This window comes from Apium graveolens, chromosome 2 (genome assembly GCF_009905375.1).
Source record: "Apium graveolens cultivar Ventura chromosome 2, ASM990537v1, whole genome shotgun sequence".
Lineage (NCBI taxonomy): Eukaryota > Viridiplantae > Streptophyta > Magnoliopsida > Apiales > Apiaceae > Apium > Apium graveolens.
Window position 1 is genome coordinate 20092045 of NC_133648.1, and position 10958 is coordinate 20103002.

Below are 10958 nucleotides of genomic sequence, written 5' to 3' on the forward strand. Positions count from 1 at the left end.
TCGAGATCTTCAATTCTCTACAAGTAGATTGACTTGTCGATATCTCCAGTTCTCTACAAGTAGATTTTGACTTGTCGATATCTCTAGTTCTCTACATGGACTCTCTGACTTGTCGATATCTTCATTTCTATACAGGCCAATTGACTTGTCGATATCTCTTTGGACTATTCTACAAGTCATTTTTGACTTCTCGACAGACATCTTTATACATCTTGATATATGACTTGTCGATATATGACTTTGAACATTTTTCAAAAAACAACATTATTCAATTCCAAGCCTCTATACTTTTATCTGAGTCATGATCATGATTGATCTTCTTCCAGAGTTTATTCTTTAGCTTGATGGTTGTTTATGGAAAAATCTTCAAGTCTAATCTCTTTAACCCTTTTACAGACTCAAGAAATACACATACAAAATACAATAAGATTATCATACAACTAATTCTTAGGGCTGTCAAAGTGACTTAGTCTTGTTATGTACAACCATGTCTTGCATAACAGAAATTTGAAAAAAAAATGTCAAGGTCATAAGAGAGAGAAAGAAAGTGGTGGGATTAATATACTACATAATATAATTTAAGAGTGTCTTGTGACTTTTAAAATTAAAGAAGAATAAGAGTCTTTCAGTGATTTGAGGAGCCACTAAAAATCCGGTGGAGTTGAAATTTAATTGTTATTCTTTATATTTTGAGTTAAGAGTTTAAATAAACAGTCTGGAAGTTATAATCTATTAATTTACTTTAAACAACTAATAAATGTATGAAAAGTTTTTTTACAAGTATTTAAGGTACACGTGTAAAATAGTGTCTCACATTACGTCCTCCGAGGATGTTGGCCCTAAATATTTTTTTGGGATAAAAAAATAGTTCAAAATGTTACTTATGTAAAAATCCAAAATGTTACGTAATCATGTGAACCGAAATAATATTTTGATAAAACGCTAGATCATCTCACGTTTTATACTATCTCATCTTTTTTATATTTTCAAAACGTGTAAAGGCTGAACAAAGGCACATTTTGTTTTTTTTCTTCTTATTTTGTAAAGGCTGAATCGTGTAGTATTTTGGTCCCAAAACATAATTTCATGTAGCGTTTTGTAATACTTCATATAGCGTCTTACACATATTAATTTTTTTTTTTAAATCAAATAAAAATTTGTTAAACACTAAATAATAAAGAATTATTTTAAATAGTCTTCAAAACCCAGAAGGGATTGGTGAACTATAAAATGTTCAAAATTGTTAATTATATTACACCCTTAAATTTTTAAATTATTTATTGTAAAATTGGCCCTTAAACCCTGGATTAAATTAGGATTACGCTATAGAGTTTACACCCCATAGGGAGTAAAATAAACCCTGATTGCGTAATTAATGTCGTATAAATTATGCCCGGATTGGCTGACAATAAAGCTTATTTTAGGGCCCAAAATCCTGAATATTAATTAATTTCATAATTAATTAATATGGGTAAAATCAGTTGATAAGTGGAATCCAAATAGGGATATAACTCCTTAGAGATTGACCTCCAAGAAATCTCATAGAACAAGGAATCAATTTCCTGTATTATAGGACTCCAATCATAGACCTGGATGGTCCAATAACAAGAAGGGTTATTGCCCCAAGGGCTTATCCAAGTGGCCTTATGCCCCTAGGAGATCCTGATGATCCAACTCCACCATTCACTGAAGAGATAATGAATACCCACATCTCAAAGAAGTTTAAGATGCCCACCATCAAAGCATATGATGATACTAGAGATCCCGTTAATCATGTCAGGACATTATCTAATACACTGTTGCTACAGCCCGTGAACGATGCTATTTAAGTGTCGGGTTTTTCCTCAAACTATGTCGGTTATGGCTCAAAGATGGTACAACTGTCTACCTCCAAACTCGATTGGATCTTTTAAGGATTTTAGCTAAGATTTTATCAAGCAATTCATTAGTGGAAGAGTACATGAGAAAAGTTCAGCATCACTCATGAGAATTGTGCAAGGAGCAAAGGAGTCCTTGAGAGACTATCTGAACCGTTTCACAAAGGAAGCTTTGAAGGTCCCAGACCTCGATGACAAGGTAGCTATGATAGCACTGCAGCAGGGAACTATAGATGAATTCATCAAGATGTCCTTAGCCAAGCGCCCCCCTGAAATCATGTTACAGCTCCAAGATAGGGTCGGGAAGTATATCAAGGTAGAGGAAAGTATGTAAAAGGCGGTGGCGAACAACGAGCCCGCTGGTGGCAAGAAGTGAAATACTAATCTGGAATATAATGCCAAGGACAAACATCCTAGAGTCGAGAAAGACGTTGACTCACCCCGAAGAAGGGAGGACATGGACAAAAGTTTACTGGATATGCTAGATTGAATGCTCATAGGAGCCAGATTTTGATGGAAATAGAGAAATATAGGGATGTTTGTTGGCCTAAACCCTTGAAGTTTGATTCCGCAAAGCTAGATAAAAGCAAATATTGTAGATTCCATAAGGATGCTGGTCATGATACCGATGAATGTCGGCAACTGAAGGATGAAATAGAATTCCTAATCCAAAAAGGGAGATTGATCAAGTACACTGGAGATGGGGAGAAAGGAGAAAGAAATAATAATAGAAGAAGGAATTTTGATGATTATAGGAGAGATCAGGATGATCAGGGAGAAACCCTCAACCCCGAGGACCAGTAATAAACACAATCTTTAGAGGATCAACTGCTATCGGATTGTCTAAGAGCTCAAAGAAAGCTTGTACTAGAGAAGTCATGCACATAGTAGGGGAAGCTCTGAAAATGGCCAGGACAGGAGTAGCAATGGTGTTTGATGATTTTGACTTGAAAGGGGTCAAGTTTCCCCATGATGATCCCCTAGTAATAACACCCATAATAGGGAACAGTCCGGTAAAAAAAGAGTCCTTGTAGACAATGGAGCATCGGTGGACATCTTACTCTATGATACCTTCATAAGGATGGGTTACAATGATTCTCAATTAACCCCAACTGATATGCCGATATATGGTTTCGCTGAAGTCGAGTGCCCCGTGGAAGGGATAATTAAGTTGCCTTTGACTATGGGTCAGGAACCAAGACAAACAACACAGATGTTGAACTTTATAGTGGTAAAGGCCGGATCAACCTACAATGCAATCATGGGAAGAACAGGAATACATGCTTTATGGCAGTCCCCTCTTCTTACCATTTAGTAATGAAGTTTCCCACCAGGAATGGGATTGGAGAAGAGAGAGGAGATCAAAAGATGACAAAGAGTTGTTATGTGGCCTCCCTTAGGGTAAATGGAGTTGGGGGCAGGTTTTGCCTATTGAAGACCTGGATTTCGCGAGAATGATGAGAAAAGAGGAAAGCCAGCAGAAGACTTGATTCCGATCCCTTTGACTCCCGAGGATCCTGAGAAAGTGACTTTCATCGGAGCATCACTGGAGGAGCCCCTTAGAGGAAAGTTAGTGAGGTTTTTACAAGAGAATAGTGATGTGTATGCATGGTCGGCAGTTGATATGTCTGGCATAGACTCGGAACTGATCACTCACAAACTGAACATGGATCCAAATTGAAAGACCATGAAGCAAAAGAAAAGGAGTTTTTCCCCTGAGAGGTAGGAAGCAATCAAGAAAGAAGTAGAGAAGCTCTTAGAGGTTGGTTTCATTGAAGATATATAATTTCCGGAATGGTTAGCAAATCCTATAATGGTAAAGAAGGCTAATGAAAAATGGAGAATGTGTGTGGATTTCACTAATCTTGATGATGCATGCCCCCAAGGATTGTTTCCCGTTGCCAATGATAGATATGCTGATAGATACGACCATTGGTCACAAGATGTTGAGCTTTATGGATAGATTCCGTGGATACAATCAGATCAAGATACATAAGGATGACATCCCAAAGGTATCATTCATCACTGACTTGGTGTTTCTTGTTATCTTGTTATGGCTTTTGGTCTCAAGAATGCAGGAGCTACCTATCAAAGGTTGGTAAATAAGATTTGTAAAGATCTTATTGGCAAAACGATGGAAGTATATTTAGATGACATGTTAGTCAAGAGTCTTGTGAAGACTGACCATATAAACCATTTGAGGGAAGCCGTTGAGGTCCTGAGATACCACAAATGATGTTAAATCCTGCAAAGTGTACTTTCGGAGTGAACTTTTGGGATTGATGATCTCCAAGAGGGGAAATTAAGACAAATCCTGATAAGATAAAGGCCATTTCGGACATGGAGCCTCCATGAACTATCAAAGATGTTCAAAAACTCGCCGGAAGGCTTGCTGCCTTTGGACGATTTATCTCCAAATCTGGAGACAAGTGCTTGCTATTCTTCAAAATCCTTGAAGAAAGTAAAAGATTTTTATATGGACCGAGGAAAGTCAAGAAGCGTTTGAAGGGTTGAAGAAATACATGTTCAAGCCCTGTTATTGGCCAAACCAGACCTGAATGAAACTTTGTACTTATATTTGGCCATTTCAGAAAATGCCTTGAGCGCTATATTGGTTAAGGAGGAAACTTAGAGTCCATAAATCCATATATTATGTCAGTAAGATTTTGCACGAAGCTGAGTTGAATTATTCAACTATTGAAAAGTTTGTTTTAGGCCCTGGTGATGGCCTCAAGGAAGTTGTTGTTAGTGTTTGTGCCCTAGAGACGACACTATGATGTTTTAGTTTAAGACATAGGATTATTAATGTTATGTGCCTATCGATTATTCTCTTTATACTTTATTAATTCTTAATTTACTGCGATATAACTATTAGATTAATAAATGTCCTTGGAATATTATATGCAATTCTATATCTCTAAGTACGTGACTTAGAAATGAGATTATGAGAATAGTATCAATATTCCTAAAGGTCCCTAATCGAGTATTATTATTAAGGGACAATAATAATGCATTAAGACTAGTGTGTTTGTTGACTGATGATCACATCTCACTGATCATAGGTATAGTGATACTAAAGTCAAAGACACAGGCAGATGTATATGTAGATGGTGCTGGATAGACCCGATGTGAGATTCTACATATCTGTTGTGTCATAAGTAATTCTCACAGTGATAATGATGTAATGGTCCTTAGACCTGAAGTCATAATATTTCTATACGAGAATTAATATACATTGATTCCATTAAAAGTTATCCTTGACCGGGTAGTGATAAAAGTGGACATTGGGTATATTATGAATCGTATGAGAAATATGAATGATGTAGATGGGATTTAACCCTCCTATTATAGAAGTGATATTATTGGCCTCTTGTGTGAGCTAGATTATGAAATGCGTGGTCGCGCTCAAATGTTGATTTGATATGCTAGTCTACTCATTGATCAAGGAAATTTGGATTAAACTATGATGAGGATTGACACATCACATGCCTCTAGTTTAATCTATAATATTTGGTCAAAGGGATTATATTACATGCACATTATTCACAAAAGGTTAATCGATCACAGATTCAATTATTATTACTTGGGTAGCAATGATGTATTACATATGCCGCTCATTTTTTACGATTTTAAATTAGATTTAAAATTCGTTGTCAACGTAATAATAACCTATAGGGTCACACACTAAGGAATGCTTGAAGGATTATTTAATTTAAATTGGATTTAAATTATATTAAAGTAATTTGAATTATTTATAATATTAATTAAGTATGACTTAATAATTATATAAATATTGATATTCGAATTTACTAATATTAATTATGAAATTCAGTTGTTAAATAATTAAGTGTGACTTAATTATTATACAAATAGAAAATTTCGAATAATATAATATCCTAATTGGTTAAGAGTTATAATTCTATAATACTCTCTATATAATATCTCTTGTGTGGCTGATTTTTGCAAGCAAGACTTTTACTAAAACCCTAGCCACCAAGGGAGAAGATGGAGAGGAGCAAGAAGAAATGAGTTTGTGCTAGTACACATTTCAATCCTTGAGTTCAAACATTCGTGTGGATACCGATAGAGCGTAGATCGCGAGAGCGGGATGCGTGGTGATGAACAAGTTTTTGGATCTCCGTTAGTTAACCAATTGGGTAAGCTTCTTAAGGTAAACAATCTGATCTATGAATTATATATATGTTTTTTTGCATGGATCCTGCGGTGGGTTTCGAAAACTCTGATTTTTACGTTTTTTAATTATTGTTTCTGTTGTGTTATGCGCTCGAAACCCAACAATGGCATCAAGCTACTTGCGAAAAGTGTTTAATTCATTTTTGTGTTTACTGGTTTTTTGATGATAACATGTATAAAATATTCCATGACTGTTTTGTATGCGATTTTGTATGTTTTATATGTTGTTAGTATTGTATATATGCGTATGTAGATATATGTTTTGAATATATGATATTAATGAGAGTTGTATAATCCATATGATGATTATATAATCTGTATATACACTGATATATACATGTTTTATGTTTGTTCTTATTATAAAAATCATATTTGATACGATTCTGAATCGGATGTAGCGGATTTGCTGAAATCTGTGTCTGATGTCCTATTTTGGCAAATGAATACGCTTCATATGGAATCGAGTGTCTGAACATAACTGATAGCTAAAGCTATCACCGACCGATCTGTAAGGTGTTTGAACGTCGTTTAGGGCCTGTAATCTGTGATTTAATGTTATCAGATTTAATTTCGAATTTTCTGATTTTTTTCAATATTTGGTTTTTATGATTAGATCATGATGTGTATGATATCTTAAGATCAGATTATGTGTTTTAACTTGTTATTTTGTGTTAATTGATCATGGTGGATGGTTATGGCTTATGACCTTAGGTTAATGATTTTGGTTTATTAAATACGTCTTGCATGTCTTTTAATCTTGTAATTATTAAATCTCGAATGTAACCCGTGTTCTTCTTGTAAGTTCATTAGATTAGTTTTCAATTTCATTCTTGTAATGTACATGAAGACATGAAGATTTTAAGATCAAGGTAATTCCACACGGAGGCCATCCAAGGAAGCAATACAAGAAAGAAGACATGTAATAGTTAGCCTGTATTATTTTCTACCTTAGATTGACCTAGATCTTTGTCATTAGCTCGATAAAGATCATATAGGATGAAGTCATAACCACCACGTTATTTATTGCACTTTACATATGTATGCGCATTATAATGAATGTATGTGTAGAGTAGTTTATAAAGATGCATGCTTAATTAGATTAATGATGTATGTATTAGATATGACACCCATGCCATGCTTGCTCAACAAGATAAAATCTGTAACGATTCAAGATTTAAAATACATAAATGATAATGAGATTCTGTGTTTATGAAACACGGAATAAATACCATTTTCTTTATTTCTGACATGGGGGCGATTTTGTCAAAGCAAGTTCATTGAACTTGTAAGGTTTGGTTTTAAGCGAGACCGTTGTGACTCACTCACTACCTGGAAATCAACCATTGACGAATATTGATTTGAAATATTTTATTCAAGGAAAAATTGGGAATCTCTTTATGATGGGAACATGATCGTTTTAAAATTAACAAAACCCTAAAGTTAATATTAAGTTGATCGGATGCCTTCCAATAAGTCCAATGCGTTAACCCCTAGATCGACCAGGAGTGGGTTCGCCAAAGCGAAGTACTCATATCTATCATGGGAGATGTGTTGAAGTATATTGATACTTTTTGACTATTGGGTTTGACTTAACTATGTTATCACAATAGGATTGTGAACTTAGAGGCATAGAGTTTGGCGAGATTTATTAGATAAATATGAACAATTGTTGTTCCACCAAGCTATCCAAGAGTTATATAGTTGATATAGTTGACAAATGTTGTCTACCTAAATAATCATGTTTTAGGAGAAAAGCCAAAGCTGACCTAACGCATGGTAAAATATGGATCTTGGCTCACTAGAAAGGATATAGAAGATATTCATTTCGAATTAATAGTTAGGGCTATGATTTGATAAAAATTGTGGGAGATATATTTGTATATAATATGAATAATCACTTGAACATAATTTAATGATCATCTGTAGACTAAGTCATTTTATGCACTTTAATATTGTAGATATCAAATAACAAATTACACAAATAACTTCTCTATGTAATAGTCCCTGAGAAGGACAAACTGACATGAAATAATTTCCTCAATTGACACGGGAACTTGAGGATTGTCCTCAGGTTCAAATATGTCACTCAATCCCCTCCCTTATTTCTTCTAGCTGAGAATGAAACATGTGCTGAACAAAATGCTTACCAAAAGCAAATTGATTATGTAACTGATATTTCATGTCTCATGCTTGTAATTATGATTGCTGAGCTTTAGAAGCAACAAGAGCATAATTATGCTTATGATATGATTGAGCACATTTAAAGGATGTTTGAAGGATAGGCTCGTCAGAAAGATTTGACAATAATAAGGCACCATACTTTGCATTAATGGGAGAATGATATCCGGATTGGACCACATGTTCTAAAGATGATAGGTATATGTACCTTGATATTTTAGGTTTCAAGAATAGTCTAAAGACTTGGCTTGATTTGATCAAACAATTTTTGAACAACTTCTATTCTTAGTTTGTTAAGAACAAAAGGAATGAGATAGACAGAACACTCACTGAGTTGTTAAGCATGTTTAGAACTGCTGAAAATAACACGATAAAGGCATGAATTACGTCCATATTGATGATGTACACATGAAATACAAATGGGAAAGGAAAGTGGACAGGCAAGGTGAAGATTTGATCTTATTCGGTGCCAAACCAAAGTCCAATCCCAAAGGGCTTTTAAATCCTAATAGTGGTGTTGCTAAAGGAGATGATTGTCATTTCTATGGAAATAACAGGATGAATGGAAGTTAAATTGTCTAGCTTATTTGGAAGATCTAAAAAAGAAGACTAGCAATGGTCAAGCTTCAGGTATAGGGTTAGAATTGGAGCAAAAGTTGTTGCTCTAGTTGAAGGAACTCGATACCTAATTTTGCCCAAAAGGCGAGATTGAGAACTTGATAAATTGTTATTATGTGTCTGCCTTTATCAGATACATTAAGTTAATTTCTTGTCAGGACAAGAAAGGTTTTCATTTTAATTAAATAAACAATAGTTGTTTATTCTATTTCAATGATAATACTTATAATGTTGCACAATTAGTTAACAATTTATATGTTCTAAGTTGACTCAAATCAAACATTACCTCTAGCATTGTCGTTAAGCCATATTAATGAGAAACGCATTTCTGAGTTACATATAGATGAGTACTTGGATAAGTTTGATTTTGAATCATACGGAAGATGCGAACTTTGTCTCTTTGGCAAAATGACTAAAGCTTCTTTTACCTGATCAGGTGAAAGGGCCATCGAACGATTATGACCTATACATAATGATGTATGTGGTCGAATACGTATGATGGCAAGGGGTGGCTTATATTACTTCATAACATTTACTGATAATTTTAGTAGATATGGATATGTGGTTCATATAAAGAACAAATCCGATTCTTTTGAAATATTTAAAGAATATAAGGCCGAAGTAGAAAAGCAAACAAGGGAAAAGTATAAAAGTTTTACGATCAGATCGTCAAGGAGAATACTTAAACCTCAATTTCAAGAGTTTCTTGAAGGAGTGTGATAGTGTATCATAACTTACTCCTTCTGGAACACCTCAATGGAATAGAGATTCTGAGAGGAGAAATCGTACCATGTTGGACATAATGCGATCGATGATGAGTCAAGCGGATCTTCCATTCAGTTTCTAGGATTATGCTCTAGAAACGGCTGCATATACACTTAACCAAGTTCCGACTAAAGCGGTTCAAAATACTCTGTATGAGATATAGAGTGATAAATGTCAAAGCATGTCATTTATGAAAATTTGGGGATGTGAAGCGTTTGTAAAAAGTTTAGCCTCTGACAAGTTTGGACCAAAATTAGATAGATGCTATTTTATGGGATACCCAAATGAGAATAGGGTATAGTTTTTATAATCCTTCCAGGAACAAAGTGTTTGTTGCTCGGGCCGTTGTATTTCTTGAGGGAGAACTACTTTCTAAGAAAATCAGTGGGAGGATAATACATCTCGATGAAGATCGAGAACCACATGATAACATTAAACCAGAGTTGGAATAAGATCATGATGTACATCAAAATGTTGAAAGTAATCCTGTCCAAGAAACATAGGTTATTCGTAGATCTAGTAGGATTCACCATGAGCCCGGGAGAAATTATGAAATTCTTTTGACTCAAGATGGTGATGTGATGCTTATGGATAATGATAAGCCTCTCACCTACCAAGATGCTATGAACAGTTCAGACTCCAAGAGATGGCTAGAGGCCATGAAATCCGAGATGGAATCCATGTATCAAAATAAAGTATTGACTTTAGTTGATCCACTCGAAGGGTAAAACCTATAGGGTACAAGGGGATTTTCAAGAAGAAAACTGACATGGATGGTAAAGTACAGACTTATAAGACGCGAATAGTGGCAAAAAAGTTTCAAACAAATTCATGGTATAGACTATGATGAACTTTTTCATCGGTTACTATGGTCAAGTCCATCAGGATTTTGTTAGCAATAGTTGCTTACTTTGACTATGAGATTTGGCAAATGGATGTCAAAACTACTTTCTTATATGGGACCTTGAAGATGATGTATATATGATACAACATGAGGATTTTGTCGATCCAAAGTTTGCTAAGATAGTTTGTAAGTTGCTTCTATCTATTTATAGATTGAAGCAAGCCTCAAGGAGAATGAATATTTATTTTGATGAAACGGTCAAAGAGTTTGGCTTTATTCAAAATGAAGATAAACCTGTGTTTGCAAGAAGATTAGTGGGAGCCATGTGATATTCCTAGTATTATATGTATAAGACATATATATAAATAAGGAATGTCATACCTTCCTACAGGCTGTTAAACTTGATTGAGAAATAGTTTCTCGGTTGAAGACTTAGGCGATGCTACCTATATATTAGGATCACATCTATAAAGATAGATTGA